The sequence below is a fragment of the Rissa tridactyla genome, chromosome 3 (genome assembly GCF_028500815.1).
Source record: "Rissa tridactyla isolate bRisTri1 chromosome 3, bRisTri1.patW.cur.20221130, whole genome shotgun sequence".
NCBI lineage: Eukaryota > Metazoa > Chordata > Aves > Charadriiformes > Laridae > Rissa > Rissa tridactyla.
This window is the reverse complement of record NC_071468.1, coordinates 61,072,315-61,088,945: the sequence shown is the minus strand read 5'-3', so window position 1 is coordinate 61,088,945 and position 16,631 is coordinate 61,072,315. Positions and strand designations below refer to the sequence as shown.

The 16,631-nt window shown below is 44.0% G+C and overlaps 1 protein-coding gene across 10 annotated transcripts in view; it reads right to left on the bottom strand.

Annotated features, from left to right (window-relative positions):
- HIVEP2 (HIVEP zinc finger 2) overlaps nucleotides 1–16,631 on the bottom strand; it is a 145,559-nt gene that overhangs the window by 63,959 nt on the left and 64,969 nt on the right. For 5 of the 10 annotated variants that reach the window (XM_054197059.1, XM_054197054.1, XM_054197062.1 and 2 more), the window contains one exon: nucleotides 16,070–16,131. The exons of 2 other annotated variants lie outside the window; for them this stretch is intronic. The gene's annotated coding sequence lies outside the window, so the exon portion shown is untranslated. Of the gene's footprint in view, nucleotides 1–14,407; nucleotides 14,513–16,065; nucleotides 16,132–16,631 lie in introns of all 10 variants that reach the window. 3 more of the 10 variants (XM_054197057.1, XM_054197055.1, XM_054197056.1) reach the window with 3 other exon arrangements.

Here is a 16,631-nt window from a genome sequence, read left to right as displayed (position 1 = left end):
TGTTGCGAACAGCGGGGTTGGAACCGGTCACGGGGAACTGACGCTCGGCAGCCGGCTGCACCGCGCGCCTGCCTCTGCCCCAGATGGAGGGGCCTTATCTACCTTTGCGTTTCGTCTCAGAGATCAGGAATCAATCAATCACAAACGCCACGGGGCTGCCCTAAATTAGCTTCAGCTACCCCGGGCTGCTTCTTCCCAAGCGGGTTCCCCCCGGCTGACGGCTGGGGGGGACGTGGGGAGGGGAGCGCTGCAGGCCAGGCTCTACCTGTTCTCCAGCTCCTCCCGGCTGCGGGGGACAGGGGACAACCCTCTGATCCCTGCTCTGTCTGAGATTACAATCTGTCCCTGCCCCAGAGGCGCTGCGAGCTGTGGAGTAGAACTGTTAGGAGAAATCCAACAACTCCGGCAAAATAACGCATTATGCAAACATCTCCTCTCTTCCCAGATGACACAACAGGGAGCACCAAGCACAAACAAAAACCGACCAAACAAAGCGCAGAGGCATTGTGGAAAAAAAATAAAATCGTTTAACGAAGAGCTTCTCTGCTCTCCTTACAGCCATTAGGCCAGCGATAATGCTGAAATGGCTGGCCAGCCCTGGAAATTGGATAAACTGAGACACAGAAGAGACAATTGAAAGCAAGGAGACAGACGGCAAAAATAAGCGAGACAACAGATGGAAAGCAGAAACGCAATGTCTAAACTGCAGCTGTAATTCTGCTAGTAACAAGCACGTTTAAGCGTAGATCGGCTGGCATTCCAGTTTTGGGGAGGGCAGGAGTTTTCTTTTTTTTTTTTATAAAAAGAAAAACAACTTGTTAGCAAAACTGCCGTGGGTTCTCCCCAGATAGTTTGTGGGACAGGAAAATTATTTCTCTGCATACCTAGGAGGGAAATGGTGCTTCTAAGAAAGGCGAAAATTCTGACACCCTCTGGTGTCCTGGTTGCCCTACTACTGCTGGGGGTGGAGAGGGGGTCACATCATTAAAATCTATATCCAGAAGTGCCAGAGCTGTGTTTGAGATGCTGCTGGCCAGGGGTCAGCCACAGGAATTGTTCCGAGCTCTCCTGTGGCAGCGCCGCTTCCTTAGCCTTGCTCCTTTACTAGCACGGCTGTTACAATTAGGCAGGAGAAGGGTAGTTATTGTTCTAGCAACATTCTATAGACTAATTTATCAGGTTTTTTAGCAGGGTTTTAGTACAGTTTTGATAACACGCTAGTATAGGAAAGAAGGATTTCCACATTGGCCAAAGAAACGGTTGTGGCAAGACTACCTATTTTTAACACGGTTTATTCCTAGCACTATTTCAGACACAGCATTTTCTCTCCCATCTGTTGACACAGTTGTTTTGTTTCTTTAAAGACACAGTTGTCTGTCTCTTGGGGAAAAGAAAAAAAAAACAAAACAAAAACCAAACCACAACCCACCTTCAATAGTTGCAGAGAAAAACATGAGACTGAAACCCAATCAAACAGTGATCTGGTCAAAAGGTAATGCTGGCAAAGCCTTACGACTGAAATATAGAGCAATTCTTCAGATGCCTCTTAAAATTTACATCAGGTTTGGGCCTCTGTGGTATTGTAAGTGCAATTGTGGATTTTTAAAATTCCAATCTTGTATCTCAACAACTAACTAAGATGGTTTATTGATCTAAGGAGTCTGACTGCGAACCTGCCACGGGAGCGACACACTGGTGTGCTCAGGAGGAATGCTGCCACAAAAGCACCGAGCAAGATGCAAATGCTTTCTTTAATAAAGGAAGGAAAATGTAATGAGAGCACCAAGTGGAAAAAAAACAAACCCCAAGGTCTGATAAAAATTAAACTGGTGTACCAGGACAAAACATTAAGCAATCTTTCTGACACATGGGTTGCCAGGCTGTTTTCTCTGATTTTTGGTGATAATTTTTTTTCCTCATTGGACTGATGGAGTTCATGGTTATGATCTCCCAGGCAATCTGAAAACCTTGTCTCCTCTCAAAGAGCATTTCGGGCAGCCTGAGAGTTTGCAGGTGGAAGCAAATAAAACTGAAGCATGGCTGAGGTGGGACCTTTGCAGATCACTAAAGCAACCTCAGTTCTTGTAGGACAGCCTATGTGCTGGGAAAGTTGCAATATGAAAACCTGATATATTAAAGGTCAAGACTCCAATACAGAGCAGACTCATCTGTATTGTGTTTTAATTTCTTTTTACGCTGAGAGGTGCCTGGGGACCTGAAGAGGTGACAGAAAGATAAATCACGCGTGACAAACTGGAACAGAAGACAAGGCTGTATCCAGAATAGGCTAGCTCTGCCGGTGCAGCTGTCCCAGCAAACTGTACTGACAGCGTGTTCCCAGCACAGCCCTCATTCGTACCAGCAAAATCATGTTATTTGCTGGCACAGCTTTTTCCTGAGGTGCCTCTTCCCTCATCCAGCAAGCGAAAAGTGTTTCAGTAAAAGTAAAGGTTTGTCCTAAGTGTATCCACAGTGAGAGCTTTTGTGTCAGCCAGGGATCAAGTCAAGGACCAGGCCTCTTTACGCTTTTGGCCAAGACAGCTATTACAGCAAAGAGCTGTAGAAAAGGCATGTTCTTCCTTTGGCTGGAGTGAGAAGTCCTTTGTAAAAGGCTTCAATGCTGGCCTCTGACACTTAACGCGAATCTTACGTTCTCATTTGCTTTTGCAGAAATCCAGAGATAAAATATCTCACCACCCCTGCCCCGATTGGAATAATTACAGCATTTCCACAAGCAAAAGAGGTCTCCAGCATGCCTGCAATTGACCCCAGCTGTGGCTCCACCACTGTTCTGGAGGAGAGGGATCACCCTCCCTGCTGAGTGCCCTTCCCTGGGGCCCTGGGAAGGAGGAAGCAGCCACGGGCTCCGTGCCACTGACTCCTGCAGGCACAGCCTTCTCCCTGGATGGAGAAGGGAGGACCACGATGTACAGCAACACAGGAAAAATTATGCCAAACCAAGTGCCTGGGATTAGGTGTGCAGCTTTAAGAAAGCAACCAAATTCACTAAGATGATGAAAAATACAGCTGATTTAAGATGCCTTTTAAAGGAATTTGTGGATCTGCTTTCAGGAGCTGTATGAAAAGATATTTTCCAGTTGTGCTATATGGTATGACCTAGTGGTCACAATCACCCAAGTGATTGACGATTTTAACACTGCCGTCTATGAATTTCATTGGAGAATGGACAGTGATTTTAACACGCCCTTGAGGAAATTAAGATCAGCGAGGCATCTGGCAGCATATTCATACACGGCTTTCAGCCCGTTAAAAGGGCTTACCTGCTTACCTGCCTTTGGTTTGGCAATGTCTAGAGCTGTGGTCCTTGGCCACCTAGTATTATCTCCTTTCTTTATAAGGCATGCAGTACGTATTTCTGGAAGGTTGGACCTAATCCAGGCTACTATGGTTTCCATGGACAGGAAGCTTGAAGGTTTGGAATTAAAACGGCAGGAGGCTGAAAAGAAAATTGAGGACCTGGAAATAACAACCGATGGTCCTGACGCAATCATCACCAAGAACACTGCAGCTCTGAAAAATTTAATCAACAGCCTGGAGAATAATCTCAAATAAAGGGCTAGGTTTTGGAGGACAGTGGAAAGCTCCTGCAAGTACAGTTACCAGACAGCTTCTGGTACGCTTTTGCATATGAATTTCAATCGGTTCTCCACAGCATCACGTAGGAAAACACACAATACAAAAGCTTGTAGCTATCTGATCTACCCCAGGATGTCTCATTGAAAGGAAGATTGCTGCTGGCGAAGACCTATGACAGAAGCCTTCTTCCTCTAGCTGTGGAAGCTGAAGGTGGTCCTATCCCCACTTGTTTCTGTCTGGATGGACATTTCCTACCTCAGTCAGTGTGAGCCCTCCACTGACCTTCAGCCAAAGGCAACCCAGATGGCTTTGCCTGGAGTAAGAAAGAGAGCACTTCCACAGCTCTTTCAACAAGTAGAGTGGTGGTGTGGTAATTTCAAGCGAGTAAGCAATCATGATCCATGGGCAGAGTGTCATCTTCAACCTCTGTGGCCCCTTGCAAAGGCAACACCTGTCCACCATCTGAGATTTGAAGCATAGGTAAAGAGTTATAGAAAAGGCAAGATGGAAAGTTTCAGTTTCTGTGTCACTACAGTACTAGCTAAAGAAATAAGTTTACCAGCAACCCTACTGAACTTAAAAGCCCTAAGTAACAATTATCCATGATGCGGTACTTGACAGAAGACTCATTACTTTAGGGCAGACACACAAGTTTTGTCCTGAATTTTCAGGACTCGTGCATGTTGTTGTAGGCAAAGTACCACCCTGATATCCTTTTGTGATGGCCAAGACAACAGAGTCAGAATAAAATTTTAGACTCCAAAACAGTGTACTAAACCAATCCCTCTCTAAACTACCTTTATTTACTATCGCCAGAAAGGTCACTCAAAAGCATTGTATTTTAAAGAAGAGAATTATTGACCTTTGAAACATAAATGGCAATGCAGGTGAGCAGAGCCTCCACTGAATTTATTCATGTCTGTGTCCAAGAGTCAGGTGCCAGATCACATGGATACCCTACCACTGAATGACAGAAAGAGGCCTTACAGCTGATATTCATCAATGATCTGGATGAGGGGATAGAGTGCACCCTCAGCAAGTTTGCTGATGACACAAAGCTGGGAGGGGTGACTGACACACCAGAAGGCTGTGCCACCATACAGAGAGACCTGGACAGGTTGGAGATTTGGGCAGAGAGGAACCTTATGAAATTCAACAAGGGCAAGTGTAGGGTGCTGCACCTGGGGAGGAATAACCCCATGCACCAGTACAGGTTGGGGGCTGACCTGCTGGAGAGCAGCTCAGCTGAAAGAGACCTGGGAGTCCTGGTGGACAACAGGATGACCATGAGCCAGCAATGTGCCCTTGTGGCCAAGAAGGCCAATGGCATCCTGGGGTGCATCAAGAATAGTGTGGCCAGCAGCTCGAGGGAGGTCATCCTCCCCCTCTACTCTGCCCTGGTGAGGCCGCATCTGGAGTACTGTGTCCACTTCTGGGCTCCCTGGTCCAAGAAGGACAGGGAACTGCTGGAGAGGGTGCAGCAAAGGGCTACCAAGATGATTAGGGGACTGGAACACCTCCCTTATGAAGAAAGGCTGAGGGATTTGGGTCTTTTCAGTCTGGAAAAAAGACGTCTGAGGGGGGATCTTATCAACACGTATAAATACTTAAAGGGTGGGTGTCAGGAGGATGGGGCCAGGCTCCTTTCAGTAGTGCCCAGTGACAGGACAAGAGGTAATGGGCACAAACTTGAGCATAGGAAGTTCCACCTAAACATGAGGAGGAACTTCTTTTCTTTGAGGGTGGCAGAGCACTGGAACAGGCTGCCCAGAGAGGTGGTGGAGTCTCCCTCTCTGGAGACATTCAAAACCCGCCTGGACGCGTTCCTGTACAACCTGCTCTAAGGTGACCCTGCTGTGGCAGGGGGGTTGGACTAGATGATCTCCAGAGGTCCCTTCCAACCCTATGGTTCTATGATTCTACGATTCTATGATGTAGAGACTGACATGGATTAGCTAAACCTGGTTTCTGAGGGTGTTTCCTATTAATGTGGAGTATCTTCAAGGCCTGGTTGGTTGCCCCAGGAACCAGACAAATGGAAAAATTGGTTTTAAGCTGCCTTTGCTCTCTCTGTTGTGTTCAGCAGAGCTTTAGTGCAGCTGCAGGCAAAAAACTGAGGACGGCAAGGTGGCAATTTCACCGAGACTTGTCCCCTTAAAACCTCAAGGATTTGATTCTACTTTAGGGCTTCTGCTCAAAAATTAATAAAAAACAGGAAAATGGTGAGAGGCCACACTGACTGTAGAAAGTCCAACTGGGGAAAACCTGCCCTAGGAAAGGAGCCAAGAAAGTGCACGGGACCTAAAAACAATTGCAGATAACACAGTCAATATGCCAGACAGCAAAAATGTTTATGTCAGGAAAACATAGTGCCACTGCTAAGAAACATAAGAAATCAAGTTAAAGGCTTTTCATGAGGAATAAAAAGCACAGCAAACAATAGTGATCATTCAGAAGCTCAGACACAATTAAAGACTAAGAAAGGCGGTAAGTTAGAAAAAAAAAAAAAAGGACAAAAAAGACCCCTACTGAATTCTACATCTCCAAAAAGTTATTCAAATTCCTACTTGAGTATTTCTAGAGATGAGTACCACCGATTCTGATTCAGGAAGTTACAACAGATATATTAAAATTCAGTCAATTATATCCCAAACTGTTATCGTGCTGTTCCAGAACCTCTGTGACCAGCAGAAACCACTTAATTGATAAAAGAGCAAGCACTCAAAGAAAACAAGGTATTTTTCTATCAATCAGGACTACTTCACAGGAGACAAGCAGAATTAGGAGACCCCAGGAAAAGGCTCCAGGCGGGCTCACTATGCCAGATCTACGCAGCGTGCCTGCAGCACACAGTAAAGCACTTCTCACCGCTTCTCTAAGGATTGCTTACTAATATGCCAATCCTACAGTAGTTTCAAATGGGATTTAAAGGGGATAAGTAAATGGAGTCAAAATTACCTTTGCTGGGGCTACTCTTTTCCTTTCATTCTGACAAGTGAAAGAAATCCTTAACTTGAAGGGCAGATCTAGGTTTCAGCATCTACGTTCCAGTGTTTTTCATATCATTTCATTACGACTAGTCCTGGCAACAAGCAGTAAAGTCCCCAGTGGGTTTGCAGATCATCACAGCAACATGATTAGGAAGCTTGATCCAAGTATCGTAAAAGTCAACGGAACTTGGATTGAGCCCAAAGAGAAATGATTTTCCCTGCTATGGATGGTTACCTATACATTACGCTGCTTCTATCGATAAAAATGAATCTTTCTTCATGCACTGATTTTAATTACTTAACAATAGAGCCTGCTTTTGAACAATATAGTGTCATGAAAGAAATCATAACCTGGAATAGGGAAAACATGTCTTCTGTGCCGTGGGATCAATTAAAAATTCCACTGACTACAGTAACTATTGAGTAAGACTATCAGACTACTACTTAAAGGTATGCACATACATATGTACACTCCCATGCACTGGCTTACTGAGCTGTAGGTCCTCCAAACCCTTCCCTGGGAACTAGCACTACGGTGAACCTTTGTAGGAGGAGAGATGTAGTTCATATGGTCATGAGGACACAGAGCGTACCTCAGCTCCTGCATAATATTATTCTCTAAAATTTTATACATTTCCCATCTTTAAAATATGGAGACATTTCTGTGGAAAAAAAAGTTTTGTTCTAAGGAAGAAAAAAATATGTTTTAAGAATAGTCTAAATATTTGTAAGATATTTTAATTTTAACACAGATTTCAAGAGATTATTCATAATGACAATCACACTATTGAATTTATGTAATAAGTATTTGTCATTTTACATCTGCTATAACATGCAGAAATATTGGTAATATTTCTAGGATACATGCTGTTCTTAGTGCAGAGGGCTTTTTTGTCAATAGGGCTGTAATAATTCCCATACCAACTGGAAAAACAAGTCAATCTTAAAAGAGTAGTACTTGAAGAGAACAAAAATCACCGAAACATTTGGGTTGGAAGCCACCTCTAAATGGGTCATCCTAGATCACCTGTAATAGACACTTATCTAGTCTAGCCATGACTGACTCGGCAACCTCCCATGGCAGTTTGCTCCACTGACCTAAATGTTGCGCAGTAGTAACCCCTTTCCAATATCGAACGGTCTAGCAAAGTATTCCCTGATGCAGCTTAACCACAGTATTTCCCCCCCTTTTCTCTTCAATAACATGTGAAAATACTTTGCCCTGTTCTTTCCAGCCCTTTTGCATATATACATACGGTTAAAGTTCTGACTTACACTTGCTCCAGACTCAATGTACCTAGATTTCTTGTCTCAAATACTCTTTCACCTTGACTTTGGGTTTTTCTGTCTTCTTGGAGAGTCCTGTGGGTTGAGGTTACCTTTTGGATCTTGATTTTGTGGCCTGAAGAGAATTTGAAATGTTTGCACCAAGTCTAGTTAGGAATTTATATTATGAGGCCATTAGGCATTGCTAGGAGTGAAGCCACGTCACCAGCAAGATTCCCTGAGCATTTACACAGAGCATCTGAAGGCTGTCGAGGCCACACTAAGTTTCCAGTAGCAGGAACTTAAAAGCTGCTTCTGATATGCCTGCTCAGGCTGCAGTCATGGCAAGGGCACCATATACTTTGATTTTTAAATAACACCCTTCACCTGATACACGTTAATGATGGTGACACCCCTGTGCTCCCAACACAGAGGAGGTCCAGGAGCACAAGAGAAGCTGGTGGCCTCCTCACGCTTACAGAGAGAGTCTAACTGAGCTGCCTGGAGTCACACAGTGTACGTGCAAGGCATGTCCTACCAAACACCCACCCATCCTAACTCTGCCAGTGCCTAACACTGACCCTTCTGAGTGATTTCTGAGCAACCCATAAAGACAGACTCAGGTGGTCAGCTTTTCCACCTGCGACAGAACACCTGCACCAGTTTGAATACCTGAGGATTCGCAAATATTTCCCCAGTCGTGGATTTAGAATACAATTTCATTCGATGTATCATTGTATCATAATGCACGTCCACTGAAGTAGAATCTGGGAATTCAAAATCAATTTGCCTGTAACATAAAACAAGTCCATTTTCCCAATGAAAATGTATGCCTAAAGAAAGTGGTAAAGAAGGGGCTCTCACATATGAAGAGGAGACTTTTTTTTTCCTCGGCTTTGACAAAAAAATTGGCAGAGGGTGTCCAAACAGCTCGCTCCACCGTTGCTTCAAATAGCTGCAATATAATACTCATCTGACTTGTTTTCAGAATCAATATGAGGGAGTTTGGGTTTTCTAGTTTTTCACTGTTTCAACAAAGAGAGGACACCGCTGCCGGGACTGCCTCTGCCTATTGCCGGCCTGAGAAGCTGAAAACACGCTTAACAATAGCACGGCACAAGCGATTTCTATATTAAAGAGATAGCTGTAAAGCCTGATACAAACAGACAAGCGTTACGTTTTCCAATATGCAGCTCAGAAGACCGGCTTATTGACCGTAAAATGAGTTATATAACCCAGCGTGTATTATGTCATCTGGGAGCTTGGTTAGGCCACTACCTTTTTTTCTATATACATATAGGTATCTATTATGTTTGGCCCCAGAAAACTGTCAAGTTACATTCCTTATGTAATGCTGCTGCGGTGCGAACCTGAAGCATAATGGCTGTGCTCGTCATAGGGTTATTATGAATTCTGAGAGGAAGAGCTGTCAATAATTTGATATGTTCCATATAAGGTGAAACATCGCCTTTGTTGTAAAGGGAATCCCAGTTACATCTTTTTGAAACAGTAGCACAACTCTTCCTTGGTTTAGGGGTGGTAATCACAGGCATGCAAGCCCGTGTCTCAGTGGGTGCGTGGGACAAGGAGACAGGGTGCTGCCACCTGCATCGCTGGATCAGGCCTCAGCGTACAACCCTCTGCATCCTTGACCCAAAGAAGATGATACAGAATACTGCAGTGCTCACGGCCAAATAGATTCCATGTTTTCTGCATAAATGAAAAACCTATACACAGTAACTTTTTGTGATTGTTCAGTCTTGCTTTTCTTTTTTTGTTGTTTTTTGCTGCCCGTTCAGTGCAGCCTATTAAAGACTGTGTAAAGAAATGGCCTTCAGCAGGGATTTATATTCCAATCACATAATCTCAATTTCTTCCAGAAAAAAAGAGCTATTGAACTGATTCTCCAGTTTTCAGATAAGTCAGGTCCAACTTTAGAAGTTGGCCTTATGTTGTAATTATGTATTGCCAATGAATTCCTATTTAATATATTCCAAGGTAAATATCTGTGCAATTAGGTTCCAAATATGTTACAACAATGACGGTACAAATAGGTAAGTCTCTTAACGCCTCTCTAACGTCCATTTATATGGAAGGGGTTTTGGCCATCTTTTTTTAAATACCCCTGACCTAAGGGTCTGTTAAAGGCCTCACCGCTGGTGAACTGGGAGAGAGACTTTTGTTGCTACAAGTTCTTATAGGAAAAAAGCAAAGGCGTTCCTTTCCTGGGATTTCAGTTTGGCCCTTACCATCAGCATTCGATTGAGTTGCAAAGTGTACACTGAATTCTGTTCAAAACCCTGACCGGTCTTCATCCCGGTTTATTGCAGTTGTTTGCCTACTGGCTGCATTTTTATCCCCAAGCGCCACTGAGGCTCTGCTCGCTGCAGGCTGATGGATCAGTGCAAGATCACAGACCTCTGAAATGCTGCCGGCCACTGTCTGTGCGCCTGCTCACTTGCTCGTTCCCCTAAAGCCTGTGGGCTACTTCACGCAGCCAGGGCTCGAGGCCCAGGCATCAGGATCAGACCCCTCTGCTGTCTCAAAGAGAACTGTTGATGTCTAACATTCACATGTAAGGCCCACCGAGGCTGAAACGAGACCCCCAGAAACAACATGGAAGGAAGGTAAGTCGATTTCAGTGCATTATCAGCAGTTTTTCTTTTCTAACAAACTAGGAAAAAAGAAGAAATACTAAATTTAAGGCTTCTGCTCCAATCCTCATCACCTACAAACCAGACACGGTAAGACAGCCCCATTTCCCAAGCTCACTAATACAATGCACTTCCATTTCTCAGGCTCCAACCCACAGCCCACCGCGCTGCGGAGCCTCCCCCCGACCCCGGTCCCTGCGGGGTGACCTCTGCTTCCCACCAACTCACACGGGTTTGCAGCTAGAGGTGGGAGAAAGGCTGCAGAGAAAGAGCAAACCTTCTCTTGACCATGGTGCCCCTACACATGCCCACCACTCTTCCAGAGCCTCCTCTTTTGGGCTCAGCCCCCACCTCTGCTGATCCCCCCCCCAAGCCTTTTTTCTGGGACCAGCACAGGCTCCGCTCCCTGCCTGAGATGCTGAGGAGTGACAGCCAAGAGTCTGTTCCTGCACAATCCACCCCAAGCCATAACTCTAAGTGTATCTTCCAATTCTACTCACGTATTTATAGCCCCCTGCACGGGGACATGTAATTCTTTCAAAAATATTACAGGAAAATGCTGCAAGTGATTGTCATAAAAAAAACCTCAATCATAAGTTCATTAAAAATTAACAAATAGAAAGCATTAGTATTGTCCTGCCAACTAGGGGTGTGGGGGGGTGTCTCATATTATTAAATTGAGAAGGGCAGCAATGGAAAACCTTTTTAGATTGGTGTTTCCATTCTTTCCTCTTTTGCGTGGTTCAAAAGTCCTGCATAATTAATACTGTAGTACTTAATAAATGCTTATGAACCTACTACCTCTGCTCTTTCTGTTTAATTAGGTGATTGACTTCAGGCGTACTATAAATTATAATGACAATTTAATTACTTTTTTAATGTGCACACTTAAAAGATTTATAAACAGGAGTAGAGTAGTACAGTGCACTGAAAACTAGAAATACTGTGAACTGGAGAACAGCACAAAGTGATCCCATCTAAAGCATTTCTCCAGTGTCTGAGCACCTGCAATGTCTGGGAGAGATGGTATTCACAGGGGCTGGCACAACCACAGAGAACTGTGTATTCCTATCCAAATGCCCACCTACGCCCCTTTTAACTTTTTCTTCTAGCACTTGCGTATCTCACTCGGCTTCATGGCAGGATCCTAAAGCCGTTCCACGGAGAAGTCAGGCTAGGGATTTTCACATCTCTTTGATAAAGTGTTCATAAAAAGAGGAAGTCCCTTTTCCTTCTTTTAAATAAATGGTAAAACTGCCTCATTTCATCGTAACACAGTCATTGTTGAAATTTGCGGGGGGGCCAAAATCTCCCAGGGTATTCCAGCTGGCCCAGGCAAATCATCAAAGACCACAGATTTCATCATCTCAAGAACGGACCCTTCCTACTCAGGAGACAGAACTGTCTCTCTGAGAATATTTCACGCCATCAGCGGCACATACTGCAACAATCGAAGTTAGCTCTTCTGATACTGTTGTTATGCCATCTACGACTTATTCCCCTGTCACTTACAGGAATGCAAATTATAACTGAATTCACAAAGCTAAGAGAATTGCATATATAACAAATCGGATAAAAATCAGACCCTGGTTTTCACTTCAAACCAGTGCTCAGAAAAGTACAACTGATAAACTAAAAATAATCTTTTTACATTTAAATACTTTAAGACATGAAGAGAAGAGTTAACCTACCTAAACATCCAGACATTTTCAACCCCTAGTTGGTCATTGAAAACAAAGAAATCATCACTATTTTCTACAAGTTACCTGTCACCAACATAGAGAGACGACAGCATTTGTTTTAAATCACACTGTATGCTATATTGGTGAAACTTTCTCATGTAAAAAAGTCATTAAAATTTGGGCTAGAGGAGACACTTTCCCATCTGGGAGCTGAATCTGGTTTGGTGTGACTATTCCTGTCTGTTAATTTAGCAGTATAAAGTATAACTGTACATTCTTGGCATACTTACTGGGGATGCTGGCATTTCTGTAACCAGAACTGCTTTCAGAGAGGGGAAAAAAAAAAAGGCTGGGCAATTTGCAGCGTGCTAGAAAAATGACGGGCAATTCAGTGTTTTAAGCATCATTTATCAACAGTGTTGAATAGTCAAAAGGGAAATAAATTTAAATATATCACCAAGGCACAGTGTTGTGATAATTGTCTTCTGGTTTTCCTTTTTAATACAGAAAAAAAATATATAAAAATGCCAGACGCTCGTCTCATTCACGCCCGCTGAAGCTGAGCGGGAAGCAGATCAGTCCCACAGCTTCCTTGCACGTCTGTCCACCTCGGCCGGCACAGAGCAGGACCAGGAGAGGTCTTAGGTAAAAGAGAAAACACCGTGAGGCCGAGCGGCGCGGTGAATCGCAGGGGAGCCGCTTTGTCTGCAGCTTCCGTTCTCGGAGGAGCTGCGCGGGGCTGAAACAATGGCTCTCCTATGGAGCTGCATCTCATCTACCTCCTCTACAGCCGGTGATGGATGATGGGTCAAGAGGGCAGCAGACTTTGGGTGCACAACCCTTAAATACTTTATCAAAGATGGCAAAAGGCCATGTACTACAATAACACAGCAAATACTTCCTTTTGGTGTAGAGCAGACAAATTCCTTCCTCTCTGCTGGCTAAATCTGAAGCTTTTGGTTCACGGCTCAGAGCGTGTGCAAGTTCTATATTCACAAAACATACACGTAAAAAAAGCGGCATTTTTATTCCTGAGACCATTCAATTGTAAACATTCTCACAGAAATGAAAAGTCAGCCCTAGCTGTGCTGAAATCCTATGCAGTCATAAATATGTAATTCTAGGGATTTATGGGGTTTATAGACAATAAAAGGAGGCACGTTTCACTCATTTTAAAAACTGAAACTGCATAGTAAGAATTGAACAAAATTGTGAAACTGTGTAACTTATCCAAACTTTTCATACTGAAAGGGTCTCCTGAAAGAAAAACATACTGATTTGATACAAGTTAAAAGTTCCATAAAAAATAGAAATTTTGCCCCTGGTTTAAATGAAGATTAATAAAAGTAACAGGCCTTGTGATATAACGAGATACTTCAATACTAACAGTTTAACAGTATTGTGGTGCTACCCAGTGAATTATAATTTAACAAGCCATACGAGATGAGCTGGAATACCTTCACAATCAAAATACCTTTACGCAAAATAAAACTGAAGCACATTTAAAATGTTCTGAAATAAGATCTCTTACTGTATAACCGTTGTCAAGGGTTTGTCCCAGTTTAGAGCAGTAGTAAAGTATTTCAGAACCTTCTGCCGTTTAAATGTTCTTCCAACCAGTTTTGTCCTCTGTTCCTCCTTAGCTGCTTCCCTCTCTGTTTATCCTCCTAGATGGATGTCTTTAAAGCATGATCTAACTGCTCTGAATTTGACAGCATAACCTAATGCTCTCCCAGGACACAGAAAGCTGTGGCCTCATGTTTGGTTTCTAAAGGCAGCAGCAGAAAGGAACCTCCTAAGAAACCTCCAAATCAGCTGTGACCATTTCAGCTCCTGTACCATCCGACCAGAGCATCAGCAACAGAAGACGACCACTAAGCTGCCCACCCACACGGCCCCCGAAAGCCGAGGTAACGCTCTACTAACGGAATCATTGATTAATGGCAACACCACCTAATACTGGCTCAGAACTTTCCCAGTTTGGAGACTGTGAGGAGTCGATCGCGACTGGTTTTGGGGCAGGGCAGTGGGGGCAGCGAGGCAGCAAGCTGTGCCGTCCCCGGGTCCGTGGCAGCGACGCGGGAAACCTGCACCTCCCACCTTGGGGCATGTTAAGGCAGAAGAAATGGGCCATTCCCCGCCCGAAGTTCTTACAGCATTTTATGCTACGGCAGTGGATTTGCATAATTTCAATCAAATGGCGTATTACAAATCTCACCATAGATTCTGAACGTCAGCGCTTCAGAACTGAGCAAAGTAAATGGTGCTTCTGCTCAGAAAATGGAAGGTCTCGGGGTGGAGGTATCTCAACTTTCTTACAGCCCTATGGAACAGATTACAAGCAGGCCTGTCATCTCTAATTCAACCAAGTGTAAATTTCAGATTAAAAAATAAGTGGTTTTAATTAATAGCCATAATGTGTACTGAAAAGCTTCTCAAGCAATAAAAGCTTTTGCACAGCCTCTATCACCCAGAAAGCAAATCTGCACACAGGTAACTCGCCCTCTGAGTTTTTTCAGTCCTTTTTTAGAGTGTGAAGCTAAGGTTGGTGTCAAACTGCACCGTATTTTTAATTCATTTTCCATCTGAACTGGGAAGCACTTAAGGAGCCACAGTGATGTCCCAGAGAAAAACATTTTGAATCTAACTTTTCTGCTACACCCACCTGCAGCTCGTGGCCCAGCACTCTGCTACCTTCTGTTCATCCAGGTAAGGAGAAGCTGACAGCCGGGGGAGGGAAGAGATTGGGAGCCATATGGAGCTACAGTCAATTTTCGGTATGTATTTGTGAATAGACACAAAAGAGATAAATGCTGGCATGCATAAATTTATATTTTATCGGTATCTATTCTGGTACTTACTGTCAGAGTAAGTTATTCAAAAAAGGCTTTTAAAGGCAAACACCGGTTTAAAGAAAAACCCAAATCTCTGAGAGGCTCATTCCAATCCTGACTTATTCCTTTCCACAGCAAGTCCAGGATCCCGACGGCGTGAAGCAGGAGGCAGAAGCCCACTCGCTGGGTTTATCTCCCAAAGCCAAAAGGGAAACCGGTGCAAATAACCAAGAACTCAAGAGAAAGTTTCTCCAGGCCACTGCCCAAAACAAGGGACCCGGGAACGGGGCCACTCGAGCAGGGGTGGGCAACCAGCCCGGGGCATAGAAGTGCCGAGGGTCCACGTCTGAGCTGCTCATGCAGAGGGCAAACAGAGCTGAAGGTTTTGCATGCAGTATCTGGTAATGACAAAGGCTATCAAAATGACAAGGATTCGCTCGTTTTGCTGCCTGTCATTGCTGCACCTACGAATGTTCAGTTTCACTTCTCAGACTTATTCAAATTATCCAGCCCTCATGGGTCTGAGAACCTGAGCTGCAAGTCTCAACACGGAAGGGGATTTATTAAAAGACTGCTGGTGCATCTGACCGTGACAAAATGCTTAAATAAAAAAAAAAAAAAAGTAATGAAACACACTGAACATTTCTGAACCCCAGATTATGTTTGGTCTGGATCCAGCGGACACGTTTGATTTCCACTGACTCCCCTATCACAGACTGTTATCTCCCCAGACTGTGACCTAAGGCCACCACACAACAAGAGCAGGAGGACAGCGGAGCAAAAGTATTTGTGAGAGTCACTTATTCCATTAGTCAGAAACTGAAAATTAAAAGAGCCACTTCAAAAGCTGACAGAATGCAAAAGCTCATCACTTCCTTCCAGAGAAGGTCAAAAGACCTTATCTGCAAGTATTGATCAGAACACGTGCTGTGGCAGAAAACTTCTGGACTCTATTCATGGCTCTTAAATAGCTCTGTGTCTGGACTCGGGCAAATGGTTTGAATTTTCTATGCTCTTTCAAAATAGTAATAAAGACACATACCCACCTCAGAGAATAGAGGCTTCATCAATGTTTCTAACTCACTCTCAGCTTCTTAAGTAGACAATCCTGCAAAAATGCAGAGTACCGTTATTTAGATTTTATTTCCTTTGAAAAAAATTAATGCTCTCTATTTTTTGGTGGGTTTTTTTGCCAGGTAGGAACAACTGTGGATGCAAAATCAGTGTCCCTGTCTGCAGGCTAGTCTCAGGCTCCTGCCTTGTGCATAGGTGTATATCATGTTCCTACATCTTCCACAATACATACCACGAGTCTACGAACGGGTCAGTAGGACAAAAGCCACGCAATGCACATCTAAATCTGAATGCAGAACAAACAAAAAAACCGTAGGTATTTTTAAGATCAAAACTCTTTCCTAAGAACCTAATTTCTTCCCGGTCACACAGTCTGGGTGTGACATGTAAGAAACGGCTTTCTGAGGCACTGCGGTGTCTTCTGAATCACTGCCATTACCCGAGAAAACCCCAGGAAGTGGTTTGGATGAGAAGCTGGACCCGACTTGCGTAGGTATCAGCTGATGTCAGAGTACACACAGCACAAAGCCCTAA